The sequence below is a fragment of the Belonocnema kinseyi genome, chromosome 2 (genome assembly GCF_010883055.1).
Source record: "Belonocnema kinseyi isolate 2016_QV_RU_SX_M_011 chromosome 2, B_treatae_v1, whole genome shotgun sequence".
Taxonomy (NCBI): domain Eukaryota; kingdom Metazoa; phylum Arthropoda; class Insecta; order Hymenoptera; family Cynipidae; genus Belonocnema; species Belonocnema kinseyi.
In genome coordinates this window covers 33,725,468-33,738,375 of record NC_046658.1, presented here as the reverse complement: position 1 = coordinate 33,738,375, position 12,908 = coordinate 33,725,468, and the positions used below count along the sequence as shown (strand labels likewise).

General features: G+C 32.8%; 1 protein-coding gene across 2 annotated transcripts in view; it reads right to left on the bottom strand.

The window, feature by feature from the left end:
* Positions 1–12,908, bottom strand: part of LOC117166888 (ecdysone receptor) — a 731,730-nt gene that overhangs the window by 708,388 nt on the left and 10,434 nt on the right. The window lies entirely within an intron of this gene.

Sequence of the window (12,908 nt, the reverse complement as noted above, 5' to 3'; positions counted from 1 at the left end):
CTATTTTTGGCATAGAAAAACGAAGAGTTGGCAGAGGAATTACGGCAGCAAGGAAAGCTCTGATGTCCTCCTTTGTACCTCATCATCTTGGTATAGGTCACACATCACCCGAGTCAGTCATTAAGGACCATACTACATCAACGGCAAAAACGCTATTCGCAAATGGAGCAGATGTATGTATCCTTGTAGCTGATGGTACATACATGTTTATCCAAAAGAGTAGCAATTACTCTTTTCAAAGGCGGACTTATTCCATGCATAAAGGAAGGGATCTGGTCAAGCCCATGAACGACGACAGGATATATAGTGGATGTTTTCGGTCCGTATTTTGCTGATGGCAACAACAAGGACGCTTAGTATCTTTGAAAGTCTTTTAAAACAAGATTCAATAAAACTGCGTACATGGATGCCCTCAAACCCTGTTATCGTTGTCGATCGCGGTTTTCGGGACTGCCTGAAGTTTGTAGAAGATCCTGGATTCGTTTCCAAAATACCTGATTTTCTTCAAAAAGGATCACAGCACACTACGATTGAAGCAAACGAATCAAGGCTCGTTACTAAAGTCCGATGGGTGGTTGAAGCAGTCAATGGGTTGATAAAAACTTGGGGAGCCTTAAGTGATGTTTTTCCAAATTGTCAAATCCCGTACATCGGCGATTACGTCAGAATAGTCTGTGCCCGTTGTAATGCTTTCCGACCTCCCAGAATTCATGATAATTCCGATGATCATCTGATCGATGAACGAATGTTGCGATTGGCTTCGTAGCCTAATCGCCTGCAGAGAGCGAGCAGAAAAGGAAAACTGGGCAAAAAGGAGGGCATCGTGGCTTCCTATAACGCAAGAGACACTACCTGATTTTCCTAGGTTAACTCTTGATGAATTGCGATACATCACACTCGGAGTATATCAGCTGAAGCAAGCCCAATCGTATACCGAGGAACATTTATCTGATGATGGAATGTACTCCTTTCATGTCCACAAACAGGAGGAAGGCATTCTAAGAGTACAAATCCAGTCTCGGCATACATCTTCTAAAGTGTATAACTTATGGATAGAAACTAATCCTGGACCAAATCCGATAAGTGGTTGGTACTGTCAGTGCAAAAGTGGTGCAAGAGTGGTAGGATGTTGCGCTCATATTGCAAGTGTTCTGTGGTATCTTGGTTACTCTAGATATAACCAAAACTCTCCCAGGCCTTCATGTGAATTCGAAAGTCACATGATTGATGCATCGTGTTGGTCGGAAAATGAAGGAGAAGCAGCATCATCTTCAGATGACCAAACCAATTCTGACGAATAAGGCTGTTGCAGAGTGCCTAGCCTCTAACCGACCATAAGTTCTGATTGACTGTAAACTAATATACCTTTTCTTAGAAAAATGTCTCCAAGATTATTTCGATTATTTTATAGAAATTTTTGCTAATAAATCTGATAAAGTAGGACATTTTTACTCCTTTCATGATCACAAACCTAATAAAGTATAAAATGAGCCCTATTTTAAAGGCTAAGTACCTCGAGAAAAATGATGGCTTTAACATATGTTGTAACGCATATACGTGCGTAGTTTTTGGCCAAGTATGATCTTGCGTGAGCAATACTAACAATGTGAAACTTAGCATGATTTGAATGAAAGTGCGAAAACCCATGTAAAATACAAACTTAAAAATAACTATATCTTGAAATCAGATCACTCTCAGGAAAAATCCTTTTAAGGGGTTATGAGAACTAGTTAGATGAATAAAATAAAACATGTTTGAGGCCAATCTGTAGATGACTCAAAAACCGGCCTTATTGACCCTCCTCCTTTCTATGTTTTTTTTATTCTTCAAAGCCTTAAGAACTTATATCTTTTTCAAACAAATTAATTGTTTTTATTAACGTGACTATAAAGCGGTTTTCAAGACAAAAAATGATCTGCAGTACTACTGCACCTACGACAACGAACAAAATGTAAAAAAATATTTTCATTTTCTGTTAATACAACCATTCATTGAAGTGTATAGCGGCGCATTTAAAGACCCGGGCGGGCTTCTGGATCCTTAGTTATACTAAGTTCATTGTTTTTATACAATCTATTTACATGGTTTTAATACGTTTCTTTTTTCAAACATTAACAGCCTTGGCTCGTTGTGGTAAGTGCAGTAGTATTGAAGATAATTTTTTTCTTGTGAATTACTTCATAGTCAGGGTTATCAAAATATGACATTTTTGAAAAAGATATGAGTTCTTGAGGCTTCAAAGAATAAATAAAAAAAATTAAAATTTTCTAGGCAAATTTCACAGTACAGGATCTTTTCAAAGTTGACCTATCTACTCGAAGCGCATTATTTCGGGGCTTTCTAGTAAATAAAGGTTACCAGTTCCTCATCAGAATTTTTCACAATACTCGCTAAGCATGCAATCGACGCAAAAATAAAGACACATTGACATGCACTGTACAGTTTTTTTTACCATTTTTCTTATCTTAGATATTTACGGCCAAAGTTACCGGACTACATGATAAAATTAGAGTAGTCCAAGAATTCTTCTAAGTCTATAAATGGACAGAAAACTTTTTTTCCTATACTCTCAATCTTTTTTCTGTGATCTGTCTTACACTAAATATTTGATCCATACATGATCTTCCTGACATTAATCCACTTTGGACTTCTCATACCTTTTCTTCAGTTATTTTCATTAACCTACGAATAAGTATTTTTGAGTATATTTTACTTCACTTTGAGTATATTTTATTTCAGCGTTAACACTGTATACACCAACAGCCTTACCGTCTTTAAGTTTTGAATTATATCCCTAACCTTAGTGACAAAGACTTTTTCAATTGAATTTTTCTAACGAATCGTGTTCTAAATCGCAGGTGTAGTATCCTATAGCTCCATATCCCAATAATTCCCTGAGAGAGTCTCTAAAAACGTCTATTATCCCGTCTGTATCATATCGCATTTCACCTTTGCTAATTCTCATGCTGACAAACTGTGTAATTTTACTTTCCTTCATTTTTTTATAAAGTAGTTTCATGTTTTCTTCAAAGTTGTTTTGTATTTTTTCTCTTCTTGTGTTGTTGTATGCTTCTTTCTTTTATTTGCGGGCTACCCAAATTTCATCATTGCAATATGCATCACTAGACGTTCTTTCTACAACCGCAGTACCACACTTCAGTCGCACGCCTGACAATTACATCTTCGATCATAGACGATGCGCTCCTTATATTTTTATTGTCTATTAGCGCCTTCCCAGATCTCTCTTCTATTCCTTCGTTTATCTTATTCTGAAAATCTATTCGCACTTCCGGTTGTTGTAAATTCTCTATGCTGATTCGCGTTTGTTTAATTTTTTTGGTTTTCTTTCTCCTCCATCATCCATCCTCCTCGAATCTTTTACTAGCTCTGTTAGTCTTTCATCCGCAACAACAAAGTCAATTAAACTTTCATTATTTCCTTTACACTAGGTGTACATATTAGATTTGGATCATTGCATGTCTAAACCAAGTATGTATTTGTAATAATCAAGTCCGTTTAAAAGCACAAGGCAACTAATGTGTCTCCGTTATAATTTGTTCTTGGATCCCCAGATTACCTAGTACCCTTTCTGTATCCTGAAATTGGGTGCTCACCCATGCATTCATATCTCCTAGCAGAATTATTTTTTCATCATAATCGCACATACTTATTATATCATTTAAAGTGTCCCAGAAGGCGTCTTTTAATTCTCTCGGATCACTATCAACTAGGGCGTAGCACGCTATGATAAATAATCTTCTATTGCCTACTTTCATTCTCACCCACGGCAATCTCGGAGATAAAAAATCATGCTCTTCGAGATACTGCCTTAATCTTTTATTCACAACGAAACGTACTCCTTGACTACCATGTGATTCACTATCTTCTCCTGACCATATTTCAAATCTGACTTACAAGAACCTATTCTCTATGTTAATGAGAGGGGGGGGGGGCAGAACTGAAACCGAGAGAGTCGTCTTTGGTTGGTGTTTTATGCTGAAAAGCAGTGTACCCAATCTTGGGAACTTTTTAAACAGCGCTTGCGTCGCGCCGATCCCCCGATTGGTCACTGTTAGCGCGCTGATTTTGAATTATATAAATATTCAGATTTAATATTTATGATAAATTATGATTGGAAAATACATCCAAAGTAATGTCCTGATCCTAAATTAGAATTTTTGATTAACAGATGAAAAAAAAAATAATTAAATTAAATTAATAATAACAGATGAAAAAAAATTAAATTAAATTAATAATAACAGATGAAAAATAAAGAAATAATAAAATTCAGAATAATTTTTTTTGTTCTTTAATTCAGCATTTTAAATGTTTCGATATATAATAAAAAAGCAATAAGAACTTTTAGTTTCAAGCAAAAAATATTAGTTTTAATAGTATAAATATAATTTCATTATTTGTATACAATATTATATATTTTATAATATTTATACAATAATAAATTAATAATTGTAATTCAGGTCTTCTTCAAGTTATTAAAACAAAGGTATGATATAACATTTATCAGGGCAGTAAATAATTATTCTTAATTCATTTTTGGAAATTTTAGTGATTTTATTTTAGGTTAAATTGTCGGAAATTAACAAAAATTTAATTTTAAAACTCGAAAGAGACGAGATTAATCATTGGGACAAACAAAAATGATGTATTATTTTGAACGTAGATTTAATAACCTCTTTTTCATTAAAATCTAATTTTTTGTCTCTTTTACTCTAAAACCTTATTTTAGGATTAGAACAATTCTATTTGGATATTTCTCAAACATTATTTATTATAAATATTACATCTGAATATTTATATAATTCAAAATTAGCGCGCTGACATTGACCAATCGAGTTGACGGCGCGACGCAAGCGCAGTTAAAAAAGTTCCCAATATTGGGGACACTGCTGATAAGGTCCATTTTTCAAAATTCAAAAATACTTAATAATTTATTTTTTACGAAGATTTACTTACAAATACTTTGTTTTAAGAACGAATGAAGATAACAAGCCGCTGAATGACTATTTTACTCAAAAGGGTACTTGTTTTCTCACTACACATCAGTCCCGTCCGAAAAGTTCCCGTTATAGAAGACAAGATAGTCCAAGGGGGCGACAGAATGACGCTGCTGCGTCAGCGGAGCAACTCCACAACAACGCAGGAGTGTATATGTTACAGGCAAAGTCCGATGTCACGTCACACCGCTGCCTGCCTACTAACGTCGAGAAAACTATAGGCCTGCCTTTGAAACTTAACAACTCAGTCAAAATAATGCCAGCGCAACAAAAAAAATAGTCATTTAAAAGCTGAAAGTGTTCTACGTTAATGAGCTTGAAGACGTTTATGTCAAAAAATTGTTGTGCTTAGCAGATTGAAAGATGTAAAAAAAAGTCAGGATTTTTGGGTACATTTAAGAACAGTCCAGTTTAGAGCATTATTTCTTATACAAGGGGCGATGAGAGAATTTTTTAAAAATTTATGAGTATGAGGAAAACTGTTGTGAACCAGTTGTAGTTGAGAAATTAAAAAAATAGTAAAAATTGTTGCTTAAAAGTACAAAAATGTGCAACTATATTATCTTCAGTTCTAATACAGATATTAAAGCGATTCAAATTGCAAACAGTAATGGATAGGCTCTGTATTTATTTTCAATCACCCGGAATGTGAGTCTTATTTTTTGTGAAAATCGCGATATTTTTATACATTTTTTTTATTGGAAAACAAGTGACAGATAGCAGGGGGAGCCTTTTTTTGTTTGACTGCCGACCGCTGGTGCCATTCTTCGACCCCTGGTTCTGAATGCTTGGATGGCACCTGGCCACGGGCCGAAGAAAAGGATCAGCGGTAGCCAGTAAAAAAAACGGGCCCCCCCTGCTTTCTGTCACTTGTTTTCCGATAAAAAAAATGTCTAAAAATATCGCGATTTTCAAGAGAAATAAGACTAAAACATCATTACGGGTGATTGAAAATAAATACAAAGCCTATCCATTACAGTTTGCAGTTTGAATCGCTTGAATATCTGTATTAGAGCTGAAGATGATATAGTTGCAAATTTTTGTACTTTTAAGAAACAATTTTTATTATTTTTTTAATTTCTCAACTACAACTGGTTCACAACAGTTTTCCTCATACTCATGAATTTTTTCAAATTTTTCCCATCGCCCCTTATACAGTATCCTCAGCAGGTATCCTCAGCGGTTAATCGTGTCGTCTGCTTGATTTATTTTCAATTAGCAAAAATGTCGCAGGACAGGCATTACGAAAATGTTGAAGGGAAACAAGAGGAAACGTTTTTATTTCGAAAAGACATATAAGCTTTTAAACTAAGGAAAATCAGGCGCCTCAAAACAGTCAATTATGCAGAATTTATTTTTTGACTGGAAAGTTTACAAATCTTTAGAAGAAAAACCCGGAAAAATCTGTCCAAGTTCGATTTTAACTTCTTTTAAAATAATGAGTTAAATATTGTTATCTTTTTCAATTCTCAAAATAAAGTATTTGTAAATAAATCTTCGTAAAAAGTAAATTATTAAGTATTTTTTAATTTTGAAAAAAGTTTTGCTTTAAAGAATGTTAAAAGTATATAGTATCTATGAATTTTTTCAGACATTTCCTAACGTCGAACAGTTTCTGGGATTAGGCGAAAATCGATTTTTAAAAAAGGAGGCTGAAAACCCTGCTTTTTTATGTCTTGTCCTTGAACTATTGAAAATCATTTTTCAGGATAAAAGTGATCATATCATTGAATTCAGAAGACTTAACATTTTCAGATGCTTTTTATTAAACAATTCAGCGATTTTTAAAGCGAGCTGCAATAAAAAGAAGTGAGGGTCCTCGAACTTAGTGCTGGTGCTTTTGATTTTATTTTCTTGAAGGATATTTGCTAGGTTCCGAATTTTCATTGATCGGAAAGGACAGGGGATTTATTTTTAGAGTTTTCTTCGAGTTCATTATTGAATTCTTAGTTTTAAAAAAAAAATTTATTCAATAACATTAAATTAAATTTCATATCATATTGCAAGCACTTCTAATTATAAATATTGTTCAATTGTCAATCCAATCAAATTCAGTCAATTCTATAAAAAATAAAAAAATAAAACACTTCAACACTTGAACTAGCAGACAAAAATGAATTTGAAAAATATAGCGGCACTAAATTTACATAATTGACTGTAAGCTAGTGTTGTCGAATCGTGACAGACTTTCAAGAGCTTTTCGAAACCCTTACTCTAAAATATTGAAATTTAAGAAATTTAAATCAAAATAAGTCAAAATTTAAATTCTACTTTAACGGCCAACATTCAAATTTCATTGTTCAATTCTTGGTCTTTTTAATTCCCTAGAATTTCGTAGCTAAGACATTGAACCCTCTTCTAGATTTTTATCGTTTTCAATTCAATCTGATACCCGTGAATCTTAAACAATTAAGCAATGTCGTTGATATTATTTAACATTTCTTTCATTTAGAATTTATGGTTTTTTATATGTAATTTCTAAACGAAGACGAGATATTTTTAGAAAAATTTAATCATGAAAAATGTCTGGGACTATATATGGTCACCCTCTTGACAATCGTCCATATATGTACTTATATATTTCTGGTTTATTATGTAAATAATAAAAACTAAGCTTTTAAAATCACTAAACAAGGTTTAAAAAGTGTTAAAAAATACTATTGTTACATTTTTTTAATAATTAAAAAAATATGATACCTTTTTAAAGCAAGATATGTAAGGAAAAGGAATTGAAAAATAACTTTTTAAAAAGTTTATTAAGAATGTATTTCACGTTATAGAAGAATAATTAAAAAATGACAGTGGCACATTTTTTAAGTAAACAAATTAAGAATGTAAATATCTATTTTTCCTACGAGCAGTATGACACGTAATCACTTTCATACTGAAAGTTCTTGTACTCGACTTTTCTGTATAGAATTATTTTTTCTTCAGATTTTCTTCTAGACAGTTATTTTTAATTCTTGTTTAGTAATTTTTGTTTTAAATTAAAAGCTGAATTAAAAAGTATCATAATAGAATTAGATCAATCAAAAACTGCGTGACTTATGGAGATATTTATATAGCAGAAAATGGTTTTTTGTTACTAAGGTTATTAAAGCGTTTATGAACTCTACTGTTGTTTTTTGTTTGTAGCTTCAGATAGTTTTTTAATGGTTGCAATCTTTGAATAAAAACATCGAGTAATTTTTGAAAGAAGTTCAGTCAAGACTTCCCTTACATATCTTTTTAGTTTGGACGGCCGCATAGATGAGAACGCTATGATATAATAAAAGGCCTCCCAACACTTTGTCCCCGGTCCACAGCAATGCAACAATGGAACAGTTAGGGTCAGACAATTTATAATATATAATACAACATAGTGCTTAGAGAGAATCCGAACAAATGACAAACCGCCCAGACTCCAACTTCAGCACGTGTCAGAAAGTATCGCATGAAATTTGGACGAACGAACCGAAGTGAACCACAGTAGCAGAATATAAGCTAGCTCAGCATGAACCCAGAAATATCACCGTGAAAAGCCTGCAAATGCCACAGTTAAGCCACACGATTCCCCGAAACATCAATACCTGACCCCGTATCAATATATTGGCCTGAAATATGAGATTCTTCCAATCAAAATCAAAGTCCCATATCGAAGCATATGCTGACATTAAGCCTATTTTGTCTAAACAATTCTTGAATCACCGTTTCCGTCTCCTATGTCAGCCCTCCTCGATGCTACAATTTTCCGTAATTAGCTTGAGTCTTGGGGTGAGAGGGTTATTGTGCCAGGAAAAATTTCGTAGCAGAATCTTCTGAGATACGACGGATCTTCGAATGTTAAGAGGCGATTGGTTAGCTTCCGAGAGAAGGATTGATGTAGGAGTAGAACTCATACAAACCAGTACGACTGCTGTGCCTGCTATTGCACCTTATCTAGGATACTAGTGTGGAGGAGCTAGGATTCGCAAAAGAGGAGCACCCCATTCCAAACAGGCTCTGACTAAATATGTCTGTATACCATTTCTAAGATGTACGGGTCAGCAACCCATGAGACTTTAGCGATAACACGCAATACATTAATCGCACGGAAAGCGTTTCCTGCAATAAACTTTATGTGCGGAACCTATGGCTATGTTAGGAGCACATCTAAGATAATCCCCAGATCAAGCAGTCTAGAGTGGAAGTCAATTGGCATCAATGACAACTGTAATCTCCTCCAGATTAAAATGACCTCTGGTGAATACACAAAGATGACATGTTGGAAACGAGATTATAAGAATAAGATTATAAGAATTATAAGAAAATCGGAAATACAGTCTAGTGTCCCCTGGCAAGTATGAAGACAACCTCATATCCGAAAATTGGTAGGATTCGGTTGGTAAAATTTTTGACCTGTTAGAAAGAGAAACTTAGCAACAAGAGAGACAGATAATATTCATCCATTTTTATCAAACCATGTTTCTCGGCTTACCTGCTCAGCTGAAGGGAAATATAGCAAATTGACCAATATCTCGTCTACACAATATGCGCGTGAAATATCAAATAATGTATTCGCATGCAATAAGAAAAAAAATTAAATTAATAAAATTGTGTTTATAAATTTTTTATGCGCCCACAAAATCTGATTTTATGAGCAAAACACGTTTTTTTGGTAATTTTGCAATTTATCACGGTGAAAAATCGTAAAGCTAAAATCTAAAATATTTTAAAGTTTCATATTGCTCCAACTCGACAATTTAATTAAATTTTGTTCAATTTAATAATGTGTGTCATCAAATCTCCACGTTTTGAGACCCACTGAGTCAGAAAAAACGATTTTTACGAAGGTGTTTGTCTGTCTGTAGTCTGTATTCTGTAGGCACGATAACTTTCGAAAAATTTATCAGATTGGATTCTGCTTTAGCACACTTTTTCAGGTCTAAAAATAAAGAACAAGTTTGTAACCCAGCTATTTTGGATCAAAATTCAAAATGTGAGCACGTTTTCAAAATGTTTGAAACCACATTTTTTCGAGATATCAAAATTCTATGAACGGTTATTCATAGTACTCAGAAACTCAAACAATTTATCCTTATGACTTTTTTCTATAAAAAGAAAATTATCAGAGTTAGAGCATTTTCAAAATCCAAAAAAAACGAACTAAAATGCATATTTCAAGCCAAACAACGCATGCTATGATAAAAAATCAAGAAAAGAAAAACGTTGATATTTGAAAGCCCTACAAGGTGATCATAACAACTTTTTTAATTTAATCGAAAAGTTGAAAATTCAAAATTTGACTACCAAAAATTTTTGAAACCACATTTTTTCAAGATTTCAAAATTTTATGACCGGTTATTTATAGTACTCAGAAACTCAAACAATTTATCCTTCTGACCTTTTTTCTATCAAAAGAAAATTATCGGAGTTAGAGCATTTTCAAAATCCGAAAAACCAAACTTTTATTAACTTTTCAAGCCAAGTAATATATCATTGAAATCGGAAAAATTCGTAGATGCTGATAATGCTATTTTCAAATCGCTAGTTAAAAAATTTAAAAATTAAAAATTTCCTTACTTTGACATGCCTGTGGACAAAAGACCCTTGCTGGAGTAAGCTTACATGCACTAAGTGACTAAGGTACATGAAAAGACCGCAAAGTAGTAGAAAAAATTAAGTCGGGTGGAGCCTGACCATACCTGAAAATGAAGCAAAAAGTTTGCCCACCACTGCTCTAAGGCCACGCTGTTTTCGAACAAATCGTCATATTTGGCCCACTGTTCGGGTTTTCGGGGCGTGGCGCGGTCAAGCAATTTCATTCAGCACCTAGAATCCCAAAGCATAATCCGCTTCAGGAGGACGACTGAAAATTCTACAAAAATAAAATATTCCACAGAGAAAATGTAGTAATTAGAAAATTACAGTATCGGATATTTTGTTATTTCAGAAATAATGTCACGTAAATTTTATATTGTGCTTCTTTTTCAAATTCAGCAATATCATAAGCTGTATAGTAAGTTTTATTATTTAGGAATTTTTAAATTGGAGAATTTTAAATTTTCGTAAATTTTCTAATTCCTGGAATTCAAAAAAATTTTTTAATTGATAAAAGTTCAAACTTTGCATTATTTTTCGAGCGTTTTGGTAGAAAAAGAACAAATTTTTACCGAAATCTACGGAAAGATAAATTGATTAATAATCACTTTTATTTTATTGATATTAAAAGTGTAGTTTCGAATATAATTTAATTTCCAGAGAAGCCCGCCTAATATAAAAGTATATCAATCAACATTAAATAAACAAAAGTGCAAATTTTGCATTATTTTGCGAGTGTTTTGGTAGAAAAAAACACTTTTTTATCGAAATCTACGGAAAGGTAAATTGATTAATAATCACTTTTATTCTATTGATATTAAAAGTGTAGTTTCGAATATAATTTATTTTCGAGAGAAGCACGCCAAATATAAAAGTATATCAAGCAACATTAAATAAACAAAAGTGCAAATTTTACATTATTTTTCGAGTGTTTTGGTAGAAAAAAAACCACTTTTTTTACCGAAATCTACGGAAAGATAAATTGATTAATAATCTCTTTTATTTTATTTATATTAAAAGTGTAGTTTCGAATATAATTTAGTTTCGAGAGAAGCCCGCCAAATATAAAAGTATATCAATCAATATTAAATAAACAATAGTGCAAATTTTGCATTATTTTTCGAGTGTTTTGGTAGAAAAAAAAACTTTTTTTACCGAAATCTACTAAGAGATAAATTGCTCAATAATCACTTCCATTTTATTGATTAAATACTAAAAGTGTAGTTTCCGATATAATTTGATTTCGAAAGAAGCCCGCCTTATCAATATATGTAGCAACAAACATTAAATAATCGAAATTGCAATTTTTGCATTATTTTTCAAGAAGTTTGGTAGAAAGAAAACCTTTTTGAAAGAATCTCACATTATTTTGATCTGGAATAAATTGTGAAATTAGTATATTTTTCCGCTGTATTAATTCAAAATACTTCAGTAACTTTGGAAATTCAGTAATATCTTTATTATAATTTTATATTTTCTCAAATAATGAGTCATAAGCAAGGGCTTCGTCTCGCTCTGAGGTATAGGCAGGTATAAGTTCTCCAATGTTACCGACATTGCAGTTTTCGCAAGGATAGTCTCAAGTCAAGAATAGATCAGTAGTGACCACTGGCGGTAAAGCCGGGAATTAAATAACTGGTTTTCCGCAGAATTTTTCCTGCTTTATTTTACTTTGTTTTCAGCAAAACCTTGTTTAAATAAATGAATAATTTAATCTTTTTTTATTGATATTATGTTTATTATTACTTTCCGCATGGCGGGATTCTCCCATTTTTAACATCCAAAATTTTCGGAATTAGATAATCTAAGATTTTGTTAATAAAAATGTTTAAAAATGAAAAAAATTAATTTTGAAGAGAATCCCGCAATAGATTTCGATTTACTTTTAACAATGCAAAAAACAAAATTTGAATTAATGCATTATTTTTCGAGTGGTTTTGCTGAAACTATTTGGAGGAAGTTACCGTTTCACCTTAACAACTCAGTCAAAAAAAATGCTAGCGCATAATAAAAATTTTTGATTAAAAGTTCAAAAGTGTGCAACTATATTATCTTCAGTTCAAATACAGATATTAAAGCGAATCAAACAGAAAACTGTAACGGATAGAATCTTATTTTTTAGGCAATTTTTTGTTGTTGGAAAACAAGTGACAGAGCAGGGGGGCCTTTTTTGTTTTACTGCTGACCGCTGGTGCCTTTCTTCGACCTGTGGTTCTGAATCCTTGGATGGCACCTGTGTTCCTTTGTTCCCACCCAAAAGGTCCCAAATTGTCTCACAATCAAGCTGCAAAGTACATGGGAAAATCATCGTCGTTCGTCAGCAAGTGGGTAAAG